The 15,195-nt window shown below is 36.0% G+C and overlaps 1 pseudogene; it reads right to left on the bottom strand.

Annotated features, from left to right (window-relative positions):
- Positions 1-4,481: 4,481 nt before the first annotated feature.
- On the bottom strand, positions 4,482-5,597 carry LOC149173111 (geranylgeranyl pyrophosphate synthase, chloroplastic pseudogene; annotated as a pseudogene).
- Positions 5,598-15,195: the final 9,598 nt, after the last annotated feature.

Raw genomic sequence — 15,195 nt, 5'->3', positions numbered from 1 at the left:
TTCTCCTGAAGTTGATGCTACCTTATACCGTCAACTTGTAGGAAAACTCTTGTATTTAACCCATACTCGTCCTGATCTTTCCTTTGTTGTTGGCCTTGTTGCTCGTTTTATACAAAACCCCCGTGAAAGTCATTGGACAAGTTTAATTCACAATCATAAGAAACATCCATATCAACAAGTGAATTAGAGTCATCTACATCACCTCCATTTTGTCGGTTTGAATTTCTGGTTCCTTTTTTTCCGATTTCATCAGGATGAACACTTTCAAGTGTCTTTGTCAGCCACTTTGGGGGACCTTTCTGAGATGGTCTAGGCTGTTTTGTTGATTGAGTTGGGACTGAATCAAGATTGAGTCTCCCAATTCTATCAATTACATCACTTAAAGCATCATCCGTTGTTGGAGTTTCATTCGGGGGAGAGTGTTCTTTAGAAGAAGATTCCACCTGTTGATCTAGAATAGGAATCCCCCCTTCGAGATGTGGAATCTGATTATCAAATTCTTGAAATGATTTTTTTTTTGCGAATCTATCCAAGCGATCAAGTTGCCGCTCAACAACATTGTCAGATTTGGATGATTCAAGAAAAATTACATCTCTCGATACAACAAACTTTTTATTTACTTCATCATAGAGGCAATATGCTTTGGAGGTGTTTGAATACCCCAGGAAGATACACTTACGACTTCTAGCACCAAGTTTGTTTCTATGTACTTTTGGTATTAAAGCATAACAGGGGGAACCAAAGACTCTGAGATGTTTTACCAAAGGAACATGTCCATACCACATTTCATAAGGAGTCTTGTTTCTTATAGCATTAGATGGACATCTATTCTTTATATATGCAGCACATAGAACAGCATCAGCCCAAAACATTATCTTTACATTTTTGAAGAAAAGCATGGATTGTACCATATTCAAGATTGTTCTATTCATTCTTTCAGCTACACCATTCTATTGGGGATTATAAGGCACAGTTGTTTGATGTTTGATCCCATGTTGGCGAAGATAGTTTTCAAATTCATTTGATGTGTATTATTTTCCATTGTCAGTGCGAATAGACCCAATATGAGATTGTGCATCATTTTCAATCCATTTATGAAAATTCTTGAATGTTTGAAAAGCATCAGATTTGTTCTTCAATAAATAAACCCAACACATTCTGGTGTAGTCATCAATAAATGTCATGATATATTTATTTCCATTTGCAGAAGGAACAAGCATTGGACCACATAAATCTGAATGAATGAGTTCAAGCTTCCTATGTGCTCTTGAATGTGAATCATGAAAAGACCGTTTGCTATGCTTTCCTAGAATGCAAGCATCACATTGCTTAAGTTTCCTAGGAATTGTAGGCAAACCAACAACACCATTTTTCTTAAATAAGCGGAGACTGTCATAGTTTAAATGTCCAAATCTAGCATGCCATAATAAACTTGATGAAAGTGTACCTTCTTCATGATGAGAAATATATGAGAAATGTTGTGCATGAGCAGAGGTTCCTTGCAGTTTGAGAAGCCTTTGTTCTTCTATTCCCCTCATGACAAGTGAGTGGTCAGATGCTTTTCTTACCTCAAGCTTGCCATCAAACATATGAATGGAGTGACCTTGCTGGCAGATGTGGACCAAGGACAGCAAGTTTCTCTTGAGCTGTGGGAGATATAGAACATGATCCAGAAGAAAGTCTGGAAAACCAGGCAGTTTAAGCCTGATTGTGCCAAGCCCTGATGGCTTGATTTTTGATTGATCTGCAAAGTATACTACTCCATCAACATTGTCAGTGAAATCTTCAAAAACATATTTTCTATGAGACATATGGCAGGTTGCTCCTGAATCAAGCAACCAATCATTTTTCCATGAAGCAAGTGAAGCATTAAACAAATCTTCATTTACTCCAATGTTACATTGTGCCTCATCATAGTGAGCAGATTGAGGTGCTTTACCTTTGTCTGTATCATCAGTTTTACCTTTCTGTTGGTTTCTTTTCTGCTCAATTTTGTCCAATGGTAGCTTGCATGTAGAGGAATCATGTGATCCATTTCTTTTGCAACGAATGCAATGCAGATCTGCCTTTTCTCCTTGAGAATGTCTGCTCCCCTGCCTTTGAAATATCTTCCTCTTCCTCTTCGTCGACCTCTTCCTCTTGTAGAATCTTGAGCATGATGCTTTTCTTTATGAGCAAGGCACACAGTCTCTTCAAAAGATTCAGGGGCTGTCTTCTTTCCAAAAGCTTTCTCTCTTTCAGCAAACTTTTTCACAAGAGAGTCAAAGGTTATATCTTTGAGATTTCCATTTTCTTGCAAAGACTCAAGATAATTGGAGTAAGTAGGATAGAGTGCCTTGAGAAAAGCAATAAGAGGGATATCCAACTCAACCTTAGTGGAATTGATATCATGCATTATAGACTTTAATTCAGATGCAAGAGCAAGAGGATCATTATTTTGCAGTTCAAGAGTGAAGATTTTAATCATGAGCTGAACAACTTCAAGTGCAGAATGTGAGTCATAGAGTTCTTTCAGCTTTTGTAAGGCTTCAAAGGCAGTTGAATATGACGAAATATGGCAACTCACCTCTTCATTTACAGATGCTGCAATTAATGCATAAGCTTTGATGTTCTTATTTTCCCAAATGATGAGCTCTTTGTCTGAGGTAGGCTATACTAGGCCTTTGTCTCCTTCTCCGACACACACCCCTTTCCATAACTCATTGAAGATGAGGGTGTGTTTTATCATCCGGGACCATTCAAGATAGTTCTCCTTGCCAGTGAGAACTATTCCTACCATGGATATGATTGAATGCATTCTGTAAAAATCCGAGAGCTGTAAAAATACTTTTGCTGGCAAAAATGTGCTTTTGTGGAGAAAAAAAACTTCTGCTGCTAAAAGAAAATGATTCTGATATCAAAATGTATTCTGGCCTCAACTATGTTAGTCACTTTTGAGAACAGCTTTATAAAAAACACCACTATGGTAGCCTAACAGCATGGTATATATATATCCCAGCAACCACAACAAACACTATATACAAAGTGTATTAAAACCATCCAAACACTATTCATATACTGTGAATAGAATTTCGCTGCGCCAAAGATCTTCACCAAACATTATACAAATAAATGTTATCGAAATTTCAATGCTATCCACAAGCATATACTGTCGTAATTTAAATTTCAATACTTGTCAACTCGGTTCTGCAGCAACAGCTAGCCCAGATGCAATGACATCGATGATGAAAACAATGATCAGGAGCATGTGGAAGCCTTGCTTTCACCCATTGTTCGCAGCTCAGCTCAACTCGAGATCCCGTTCTCTCTGAGCTTCCACTGCTCAGAAAAGCAGTAGAAATAGGCGTCCAAAGAAGGCCCAGATGCGGGTAGGCAGACCAGCTTAAGCGTTCAAGAGACAATGAGACAACGCTTTAAAAAATACAGACAGACAAGGAAACATATGGGACAGCGTTTAAAAATTATGGAACAGTGTTAAAATGGGACAGCGTGAAGAGTTAGCAGTAGCTAAAACCGTAAATACGCTGGGCGGTGATGAGATAGCACGCTGAGGAAAAGAATAAATTTTCTGATCTAAACTATATAAGCTGAGATGTAGGGACGCCACAGAACTTGGTCTCTGCCATTTGTATTTCTCAAGTGGTGAGAATTCCACGTTGTGCCCGTGGAGACCTGGGCTCGTATCCCAGCAGCCACACCATGTTCTTGGTAAATCTCCAACGCAGTTTAGCGTATTGCCTCCGACCTGGACTTAACACTCATTCTGGTGACATTCATAGAAGCGCAGAGAGCGAAGTTATTACAAGGGATTGGTTTTGTGTATCTGTTGATACACGAAAAGGTGAAAAAAATAACGCTGTCAAACGCTCCAGAAACAGTTTCCCCGACAGGCCTGCCGCCCCCCAAACAGCTAGAACATGGCGGAATGAGCTCGGACGGTTATGCATAGAGCATTAAACAATGAAAACCATACGCAGAGGCACCAACGCATATCTGGGCAGGCAATGGAATATGGAGCAAAGCACAGGTTATGTCAGGACAGAGGGGAATATGGCAGAGGCAGATTATTTCAGGACAGAGGCAGAGCAGTGCTGGAAGGTAACTCAGAACTGTATCATATCAGGCCAGGACAGAGGAGTTATAGGAGCATAATAGCTAAAACAAGGAGTTGGCTTTGATACCATGTCAGGCTAGGAGTAACTCCATTTTGGCAGAAAACTGATTCATCTTATTCCATCAGGCATGTTATTGTTATATACAAAAGGATGTGACAATTCAGTTCATCTTCTGATGACTGTCCACATTCCTGATTTAATTATTTACATGAATTCACCCAATCGTGAGGATTAGGTGTCAACAAATACTAAAACTACTTTAAATGTTTTAACTATAGGAATTTATTCTTTTCAAGTGCTTTATCTAATTGAGTTGAGAGGAGCATTCTACAACCCAATGTGAAGGTGGAAACGCTTTGAGGAGGCTTACCACTTCTCTGTGAATGCAATGAAATCTGCAAGGCCCAACAAAGGTGCTGCCTTCGCCGAGTCGAAGTAAGATAACTCCCCCTTAGCTCTCTTCAACAATTCAATTGTAAATTCTTTTGCTTTCTCTAGACCCATCATCTTGGGATAAGTCGCCTTATCGCTCATCAAATCCTTTCCCGCAGTCTTCCCCAATTCTTCCGACGATTTCGTCACATCGAGTATGTCGTCCACAACCTGAAACAAAAACCCCAAGCAACTCGCATACCTTCGAATTCTCACAATCTCATCCTCCGATGCGCCGCCAATGATGGCCCCGCACACGACCGAGCACTCCAAAAGAAATCCGGTCTTGTGATTGTGAATCCACTCGAGAGTCTCAAGGTCAACGGAAGCATCCCCTTCGCTCGCAATATCAAGAAACTGCCCATCCATAACCCCTTGAGAATGAGCTGTTTCACCTAACTCATAAACCATCCTCAAAACCCTATCACTCCCCACAGTTTTGCTTGTGGAAACGGCAATGTGTTCAAAGGCAACTGCAAGAAGTGCAACTCCTACAATAAGAGCTGTCCCTTCGCCGAAAACTTTATGGTTTGTGGGCTTACCTCGCCGTATATCATCATTGTCCAGGCAAGGCAAGTCATCATGTAGGAGAGACATTACATGAATCATCTCTACTGCACAGGCAACTGGCATGGCCAGCTCCTTGGTTCCTCCCACAAGCTCACAGGCAGCGATACACAGAACAGGGCGAACTCGCTTGCCTCCAGATAGAACAGAATAGCGCATGGATTCATGTAACTTTTCAGGAAAACGAAGCAGGACAGCCTTGTCAAGTGCCTCATTCACTGCAACTGCCTTGGCATGCATGTACTTATTCAAATCAAATTCCATGACCTCCTTCCTTTCTTCTGAAAGATCAATTAGCGGAACAATTCTGCTTGAGGCTCTACATACTGATACTGCTTCTCTATTTGAAGATAATTTCTTCTTCGAATGCTCGTGACTAAAAACCCTGACTGAGGTTAAAGCTCCATTAAAATGCCTTTGCTGGAATATGGGACCTCTTTCCATAGGATGCAGGGTATGACAAGTAGCTGTCATCCCTCTGTAAGCGATACCCTGCAAGCCATGTGGTCGCTCTATTTTTTCAACGATTAGTCCCTGCTATATGCTATAACACCAGGCATTCAAAGCAGGGAAGTATAGATCTTGGAATGCAAGATAATGCAATTGAGGAATTGTGCATATGGTTTTATAGAATACAACTTCGGGTATAAGCAACAGGCCCTTGCAAGCATATGTAGTTTTTATAAAGAGAGATTTGAAGGCAGCAGTGCCATCAGCAATCAATCTCCACGGAAGAAAGTTACAGTAAGACTGTATTTCGATAGTTAAGTGGGTGGCTATGTGTCTCAACAGTAATGCTTCCCCATCTGTATCATGTGACTAAAATATACGTCCTGTCGGCGTTATAACTATATTACTATGTTTAAAAGGAATTACTTCCCGGCCAGGAAGCACATATATCACGATTTGAACGTGTGGGGACTTCTGTCGGCCTAGTCATATAAATAGAATGGCCAATAATTGATATGTCCAATAAACGGCCATAATCTATCACTACATAAAAGTATCGAAATATTTATCAGCATTTACTATATATTATACATTTTTTTTGTTTTGGTAAAATTTAAAAAACACTAATTTTTTTAAATAATTATTTTATATATATAATAAAAAACCCTTTCTCAATCTTTAGTTTATAAATTAAGGGTAACTCTCAAATTTTATTCACTATAAAGATGACACTTCATGAAATTGATAAGATTTAAATATGTATTAGCAATTGCACCACATGTTGCAAAGGAAACGTTGTCATTAATTGGTCCTCTTGGATATGATGACCCAAATTACTGCAGATTTTGGGAGCTTTGGAGGTGATATCAACCTCTTTCCAATTTGCAAACTACTAGACCACTGGATCTTCCTCCCTTCATCAGATGGTTGGCTGATTGATAAGCCATAACACTCAAATGTTGAAGACGGAAACTTACAAACATAAAATGCATAAGAATATTGATTCCCAAAACATGTGTATTCTATGTTTCTGAGCAAATGCCTTTTATAAGATTTTACTTGAGATTAGATTTGATTAGTTTTGACAAAGTTAGCTTTAACTAAGAAATAATACAAACTCAAAATGTATAGTGCTTAAGATTAACCATGTCTTTATTATCCTACAACTAACTATTAAGACTAGCTATAAATGATTGCGAGATGTGGCACATCAATTCTTCATTGTTTTAGCAAAAATGACCCCACTTTCTTAATAAGGGGCAAGAAGCTATGTTCAAAAGAAACCTGGGACGACTATTTTTCCTAAGAAGGAAGCTAGATTTGGTGCCCAACAATGTATGCCATAGTATGATGGTAACAAGTCGAGCAGGTGCGCAGGTCTAGTAGTGTGTCTTCCTCCAACAACTGCTGAAAATAGAAAAATTTATCAGGTGGGTGGGAAATGTGAACTTCCTCTTTTAGAATAGGAGGTTCATAGGGCTTGAGATGATTAACATTAACCACATTGTGGAGGCAAAGTTGGCAATGAAAATCTAAATGACATGCATTCACACCAACCTGCTTCAGAATAGTATAGGGACCATAATAGATGGGCTTGATTTTATGATGTCACTTCCCCTTAAAACACAATTTATCTATTAATATTAGACTCATTCACCTATGTAAAATAGTACAGACAATTGATGATTATTATGGAGTTATTTGTAGCAAGGCGAGGGAGGGTGAATAACATCAAATACTTTGGAATGGATGCAATCCAATTTCTAAACAAAGGAGGATGCCATGCACTTCTTGCACTGGTGATGGGAGACAACTGGAGGAAGAGAGTTGGGAAGCTTGTATGAGTCCAACCACTAGTAACCATAACAACCTGATTATATTTGTGTTGTAGGACATGAAAATAAGAATTGCATTGTTTTTTTTTTTTGCATAGTGAACACAAAGGGCTTGTAACAGGTTGTAGTTTATTACTTAGGTCTGAACATTTGGTTCTTGTCCTCGAGAGATTTATAGCAAGCTTAGGGGGTGTCAAGATCATCAAATACTTTGGAATGGATGCAAGTCATATCTAAACAAAGAAGGATGCCTTGTGCTACTTGTGTTGGTGATGGGAGACAGCTGGAGGAAAAGAGATGGGCAGCATGTAAGGGCCAACCACTAGTAACCATAACAACCCAATTATACATGTGCTTTATTACATGGAAAGAAGAATCCCACTATTTATTTTTGGTGTAGAAACACATAGGGCTTGTACGAGACTGCAATTTATTTCTTTGTTCTACCCATTTATTCATTTGCAAATGAAAGGCGATAGAGAAATGAGGCTGACAACCCAACAATTGTTGAAATATCCTTCAAAAGGTGTTGCAACAAGTAATCATGTGAAAGTAAACCTTTGCATATAAGTCTTCCGGGAAGGATTTTGTTGTTGATATCCTTTTATATGCCTGATTGTCCCAATTCTCTCTTTCCTCCATTGTTTCTTGAAGAGAGTGAACATACCAACTTCAATTACTAGTAGTAGTCTTCTACTAGTTTGTTGTTTATGTATTGTTATCAAAAATCATATAATTATCTTTTTCATTACATCAATTTTTTTTGTAAATGTATTCAAACATTTTTCAAGTGGTTCCCATCAATTGTTGAATCCCACGGAAGTTGTGTTGGGTGGAATTGTTGGATAGGACGTCATAAAATCTTGTTATCATCGCGCCAAAATAGTAGAGAGACAACGATCAAGGTAGTTAAAGCAAGATGATATGGCAAGCTTAGGTGAAGTAAACATGTATAGTTGTTTAAGAACTAATATAGATTCATTTTAATTCCTAATTTACTAATTCACAAGAATCATTTTTTTGCGGGTGAAAATATATTTTCATGTTTTGGGTGGTTTGGATTTTGAAATATTTGCTTTGAGGATTGATAAACCCCATGGACGTTTAAAATCACATGTCTGAGCAAGAAATGACATTTCAGCTACAATGAAAAAAATTGCTCAACTTATAATTATACATAAAATTCTGGAATGAATGACAACAAAATATTTTGAATGAATGACAAAAGAAGTACATTGAAAAAAGACATGAAAAAGCCAAAGAAACCCCTCAAGGCTAAAAAGATAAATTTTCAGAAAGATAAATTAATGCATAACCGAAAATGAAATATTACAAATCCTATTTTGTTATATGAACCATACATGAAGATTGGTTAAACAACTTGGAAAATTTGGATTTCGAAAGAAAAAAAAAATAACATCAGCTGAATAGAGCATACTGAAATAGTTTACAATTTCAATATTATTTCCGATTGATACTCAATCATGAAATGTTACACATAAACACATGAACAATTTTAATGAAATATTTTGTTTTAGAATCCAAAAACATAAACATTCTTGTATTGAGAAAAACAAATATGAAGCTTCCGAGTTGTTTTTAGAGTTGTTTTCTGTTATTTGAGATCATATTAGAAGTATTTAGTATATAATATAAAAGTATGTTTCTTAGGCTTTTCTTGGAACTTTTTCATGGCCCAAAAACCTATAAATATAGTTTACGGGAGTAAAAGTGACATAATAGAAGTGACTTAGTCATGTTATTGCTGGTAGTGTGTGCTACTTCCCGAGGCGTGTGTGTCAACATTTATAATTCTGGGATTTATCATTTCAATCTCCATTGCAAAGGTTTGATGTAGATGGTCGCAGAGGTGTGTCAACAGGAAATTTAAAAGGTTGGAAAAGATAGGTTTGATGTAGATGGTTGCCGAAGTGTGTCAACAAGAAATTTAAATGGAGGAGTGCAAACATCAATGACTCCTCCTAACATCTTGATGACTTTGCTCATCGAAGGTCGGAGAGTAGCATTGAACTTGATGCAGCACATTCCGACTAAACTCAACTTTTCGGCTATTGTTATTTTGGATTGATTGTACTTATGGTTTGCTTTCATAATACATATTTATGTTTTAAAAGTTCTATAAAATTTTCAAAGATTTTAAGGCTTTATATTTTTCATCGATACTAATAATAATTTAGTTGTTTTTGTTAATAACAATTATATGTTTTTGTTAATAATAATTTAGTTATTTTTGTTAGTGAAAATTATATATTTTTGTTAATAATAATTATATATTTTTGTTAATAATACTTTAGTTGTTTTTGTTAATAACAATTATATGTTTTGGCTAATAATAATTTTAATTTAACAGTAAAATAATAGAAGTACGATAATTACATGTAAATGATCACCATTTATAGTGAATCAAAAAATTATTTGTTTTATATATATATATATATATATATATATTAGTTTCAATTTATGTTTCCTACAATTATGTAATTAAAAGTTTGTATATAGTTTTTTTAAAGCAGGACCATTAGATATTTGTTAAAAAAAAATCACAAATAATCATTAATATAGAAAACAAATAATCATTATTCATAATAACTAGAGTAATAACTAGAGTAAGAAAAAAATAATCATTATATTATCACATAATCAAAAAACAAATAACCAACATTTTTTTTTAGACAAATAAAACTAATTCTTCTTAAAACAAGAAAGACATAATTTCTTAGTAACTGCCATACCATTTAATTCATTTCAGTTCTCATGTTATACATTTTGGCGTTCAAACAAAAATTTAATGGGAAAGAAAATTTTTTATAAAAACTTTAAAACAAGAAAGATTAATTGCCATGCCACGTGTAAATAATTTCTGATATTATACATTTTGTGGTTCGAGCTAAAAGTTATGCAGAAAGAATATAGAAGTTGCCGGATTTCTCTGGGAAGTACAGTGTTTTTAGACCCGTGTTATTATTATTATTTTTTTTGGGCGATTTTTTTGAAAGAATGTTCAAATTATCAATTTCAATTTAATAAGCTTATCATTTTAAGAATGTGAAAAATCATTCTAATAAGATTATCATGATTTTTGTTTTAGCTTTAAATTTGCAAATGCAATGCATGCATGAAAATAGTTACATATTATCGTCATGCATGGAATTAGATTGAGTCATTTAGGAATGCAATTTCATTGAAAATAGTTACATATTATTGTCATGCATGGAATTAGATTGAGTCATCTAGGGAATGTAATTTCATTGAAGTTTCTAGCATGGCTAGAGATAGGATAGTAACAAGACTCACAACACTCTGTCACTGTGACTCGACTGGTGTTTATTTGGACTCGATTGGTGTTTATTTGGACTTAATAGTAGGTAGTAATTGCAGACAGCAGGAAGCTAAGGTAGAGTTAATTGGGGGAAAAAATTAAATTCAAAGTATATTCCAAATAACAGGCAGCGGAGAGAGAGTTAATTAAATAGGGTGCAAAATTAAATCATTGTTAACAACAAACTTTGCCAATCATACAACACATATTCATTTTTTTCAAAACTCATGGTTGAAAGCAACTTAAATCTTAGTGAACCATGACATTGTTAATTGTACCATGACATTGTTAATTGTTCCTTATATATAGCAACTCATACATATTCTTTTTATTTGTTTGACAAATTTTAACAGTTATTTCACCGAGGATTCACTTTATTCAAAAACATAAAAGTACCACCAATAAATGACAATGCTTGATTGCCTTTATTGGTCAACTTATTTATCACAATATTTTATATTTCTCTTTTTTTTATATGAAATACCCATCTAGTTATATGAAGTAATTATAACTTATTATGTTTATTTATCAAAATGGGGACAAGTTTACGTCATGGATATTAACCTTGGTATTGTGTTTAATTTAGAGAGATTCATGAGGTGATGGTCATTTACTAATAAATCATTGTTGAGAATTGACTAATATGTTATTGAATTAAATAAGAATTAGAATAAACCTAGTCTAAGTATAGGATTCAACTCCATGCACTTTCACACTAGTACCAAAAATCGATGCGTTAGGTCAAAAGAACCTCTCTTGCATGTGGGAAACCAGTCACTCTCAGGGAAGGCATATCACCCACCCACTTTCTTGACAGTCACAACCTAGTGTGTAGGGATTCTATTTCAAATCAAGATTGTATGGTGAAAACAACATAGCCTAACTTAATGTGTATATGCTTGTAAATCAACAACATGGTGGCTGCAACCAAGCTCCAACCAATGTCTCTTTTGATTTCACCAATGGGGTAGAGCTCATTTTATTCTCCTACCTCTCCACTTCAGATTTCATTATTCATAGCCCCACACACAAATATTGAAATGATTTATGTCAACCACTGGGAATAAAAATTTTCTATAACATTTTCCAATAGCTTCATCAACCTTTTAGGAGTTGGATCCTTTGTTGGCCGAAGGCTTCAAGGCTCACAAGGTGTTGAGCAAGCTTAAAGTGACATGCTCATAAGTAATGCACGTCACATATTTGTATTTTGTCTTCGAACTGAGAATAGTGATTTGAGGGGAAGAAATAAAAGAGTTTATAGTTGCATTGTTTAATAAGGAGGACAAGGAAGGTATACATTAGGATTGGCTTTCAATTCGATGAGCATTATCCCACCCATCCATCAAGGCGCATCCATCTACGCATCCCAAGGCACCATTGGCAAGCCTCGAGCGCACCAAACTTGGCCCACAAACACAACTGGAACATATAGTCCAATAGTCAAAACTATGCCCATCTAGGTAGCGAGGAAGAGATGTAGTAAAAGAGGATCCTATCCACAATAAGAAATGAAAAAATAAATGGGAATTTCTTGCTATACTCTCCGGGTGAAAGGTGGACCTTATTCTTACTATACTCTTTGGGGGATAGGTGGACCTTATTCTACTAGAAGAGTAGCTTATGATACAAGTGCTAAAGACACCAAACATCTAAGTTTTCTACCTTTAATTTTCCATGGTCTACTATAGAAGGAAATATGGAAACTTGTTCTCAAGACCACTATTTTCTTTCTGCCATTTGCTCATAATTTAAAAGTATTGAAAAAATGGAATATATACTGCTTCTAATGTATATTAAATTTTGTAAGATTTATAAAAGCATAGTTCGATTGTTGATGTGAGAAGAAATATAACTTTTTGTTAAACATGGAACCATTTTTCATGTGTTTTACAAATCATCATTTATGGTTTCAATGGAAACAAGTTAGGCTTCAGAGGCCTGTCACATGCTAGTTCTCCCAGTGTATAATAGTTTCACTCCTATTTGATAGATATAGTAATGCATAGAAGAGCCGAGTATCTGCAATTCCTATTTGGCCACACTAGAAAGCATATTTTTTCATGGGAGATAAGTCTTCCCAATGAAGTGATCCCAATGGGCCTCAATCCAATGGTTGTTTGTCTAGACAAAAGATATAGACTTATCTCCTCAGGATGTAGACCTTTGAGAACCAAGCGTAAGCTCTAAGTCCACAGCATTGCAAGTAGATGTAGGAGTTTCAAGTTGACTATATTTGATGCTCCTGAGAAGATCACAATGACATTCCATATGTGGTTGAGCAGCAAGGAATTCATCCTTTTCCTGCCCCAATAGAGATGTCGAATATATCTCTACGTACTCCCCATTAAAGTTACCATTTCCTAAATCCTGTAATGTCTCTTTTACATTGTCCTGGTCATTAGATCTACTGCTTGAACCATAATGATTGCCAATCGATGCACTTTCCCATTCCTTATGCTTATACTTTTCACAGTTGAAGCCCTTGAATTTACTTTTACCTCTACCCTTCATTACTTTATGTTGCACGCAGTCGGCCATCCCTTTCATCGACAACATGAATCTAGGATTTGGGGACACGAAATTTCCTTTCGTAGAAGTAGGTAACGATCCTCGCAGGATGCTATCTACCCCCGCCTCGAATTCTATCCAGTTCCCGGAAAGAAAAAAGTTGATTGATCCATATATCATATTAACCATCCTGCCGCAAGCATCAAATAAAAAAGACTTGAACATATCTGCACCACCCACCACCCAAACTACTTTTGTGGATTGTCACATCTATTTCTCTTTGATTTGCGAATGAATGAGAGGGAACTTATTCTAAGGAAGAGATATAATGAATAACATTTAAAAAGGAAACATTGTTTTACAATTTAACGATGTTTCTTGATACCTGTCATTTGTATCCTTAATAAATTGGTGAGATTTAGAAAACTCGTGCCACAAAAATATACCTAAGTTATATAATGTAGGGAGAGAATTGAACATAATCATTCTTATAGACCCATGGTTCGTTGTGCATTTTGGAAGTTCGAGAGATGCATATGAAATTAAGAGATGGGCACTAAATTGGATGATGTATCATTATATGCAAAATGGAAATACACAATCTAGAGCTACAAGTGAAACATGCATTAAAAAGGTTTTGTAAACATAGCTATGCAGTCTGGCACTGCAAATCAGGTCCCAGTTTAAATGGATTTGTCAATCTCAAGCCACTATACCTCTACGACCTCAAACTCCATGTTAGACAGGGATTTTTGGATCTGGTGTATTCGAATCAGGAAAAAATACCCAGGTTTACATTAAGATAAATTCATGCAAACGTTACTTTACTAGGCCTCAATTTCTCGAGGGCCTTGGTTATGAGATTCGTCAAACCAACACGTCCATAAAACTTGGCTAAGAAAATAGTGGTGTTCTCTTGCAACTTCGTTGTCCTTATCTAGTGAAGGCAGGGTTGGAGAACACAAAATTCGTTGCAACCCTTGTGCAAGACTCGACATCCATCACAACTAATCCTCATTATTATATGAATATCTAACAAAAGAAAACAAGCACAGACGATAGCTCATAGGTGAGTAAGTTGCACCTGGAGACTGCTCAAGTAGAACACTCTCTTTAATTAATCATAAAAATTAGAGATATATAATTTTACATCATTTTAGGGAGATTAGAACTAACTCCTAGAAAATAGGAACTAATCCTAATCTAAGACACATGCACAACTATGAGACAAACTCTCTCCAATAATACATAGTCTACATTATTTTCAACTCTAACCCTTAATAGAGAAAGGGTTTATATGCACACCTAACATCTCCCTAAACAATTCAAATTTAATCCTCCCAAAGGGGCTTGGTGAAGATATTTGCGACATTCTCATAGGAATTATAATATTCAATAAAAATTTCTTTAGACTAAACATTTCCTCTAACAAAGTGAAACTAAGTATCAATATGTTTTGTGTTTTTATGAAAAACGAGGTGATTTTCCATCTTGATTGAACTTTGGTTGTCACATTTGATCACTAAAGCACCTTTTTTTTCTTCTCCGCCATCATGAAGAAGTCTCTTCAACCAAATTGCTTCACAAGTGGCTGCACATGCAACTTGATACTCTGCTTCTGCTGAAGATAAGGATACATTACTCTGCTTCGTGCTCCAAGAAATGACCCCAGACCCAATGCTGAAAGAATAAACTGTTATGGATCTTCTATCATCAAGATTTCCAACCGAGTCTAAATCTAAAAACCTTGTCAATTTCACATCAAAAGAATCAATATATTTAATGTCAAATTCTAAGGTTCCTTGAAGATTCCAAAGAGGTTTGACGTAAACTGGATCAAGAAAGTTACTGAGAAAGCTAAGTCAGGTCAAGTTGTAGTCAAATAAAACAGACTTCCAACTAGTTGTCTATATAGTGTAGCATCCACTTCCTTAGAACTATCATC

The sequence above is a fragment of the Pinus tabuliformis genome, chromosome 4_2 (assembly GCF_031772625.1).
Source record: "Pinus tabuliformis cultivar Carrire ecotype Pingquan chromosome 4_2, CPIR1, whole genome shotgun sequence".
Lineage (NCBI taxonomy): Eukaryota > Viridiplantae > Streptophyta > Pinopsida > Pinales > Pinaceae > Pinus > Pinus tabuliformis.
Note: the sequence above shows the minus strand (reverse complement) of the source record. Positions and strands in the feature narration are given on the sequence as shown.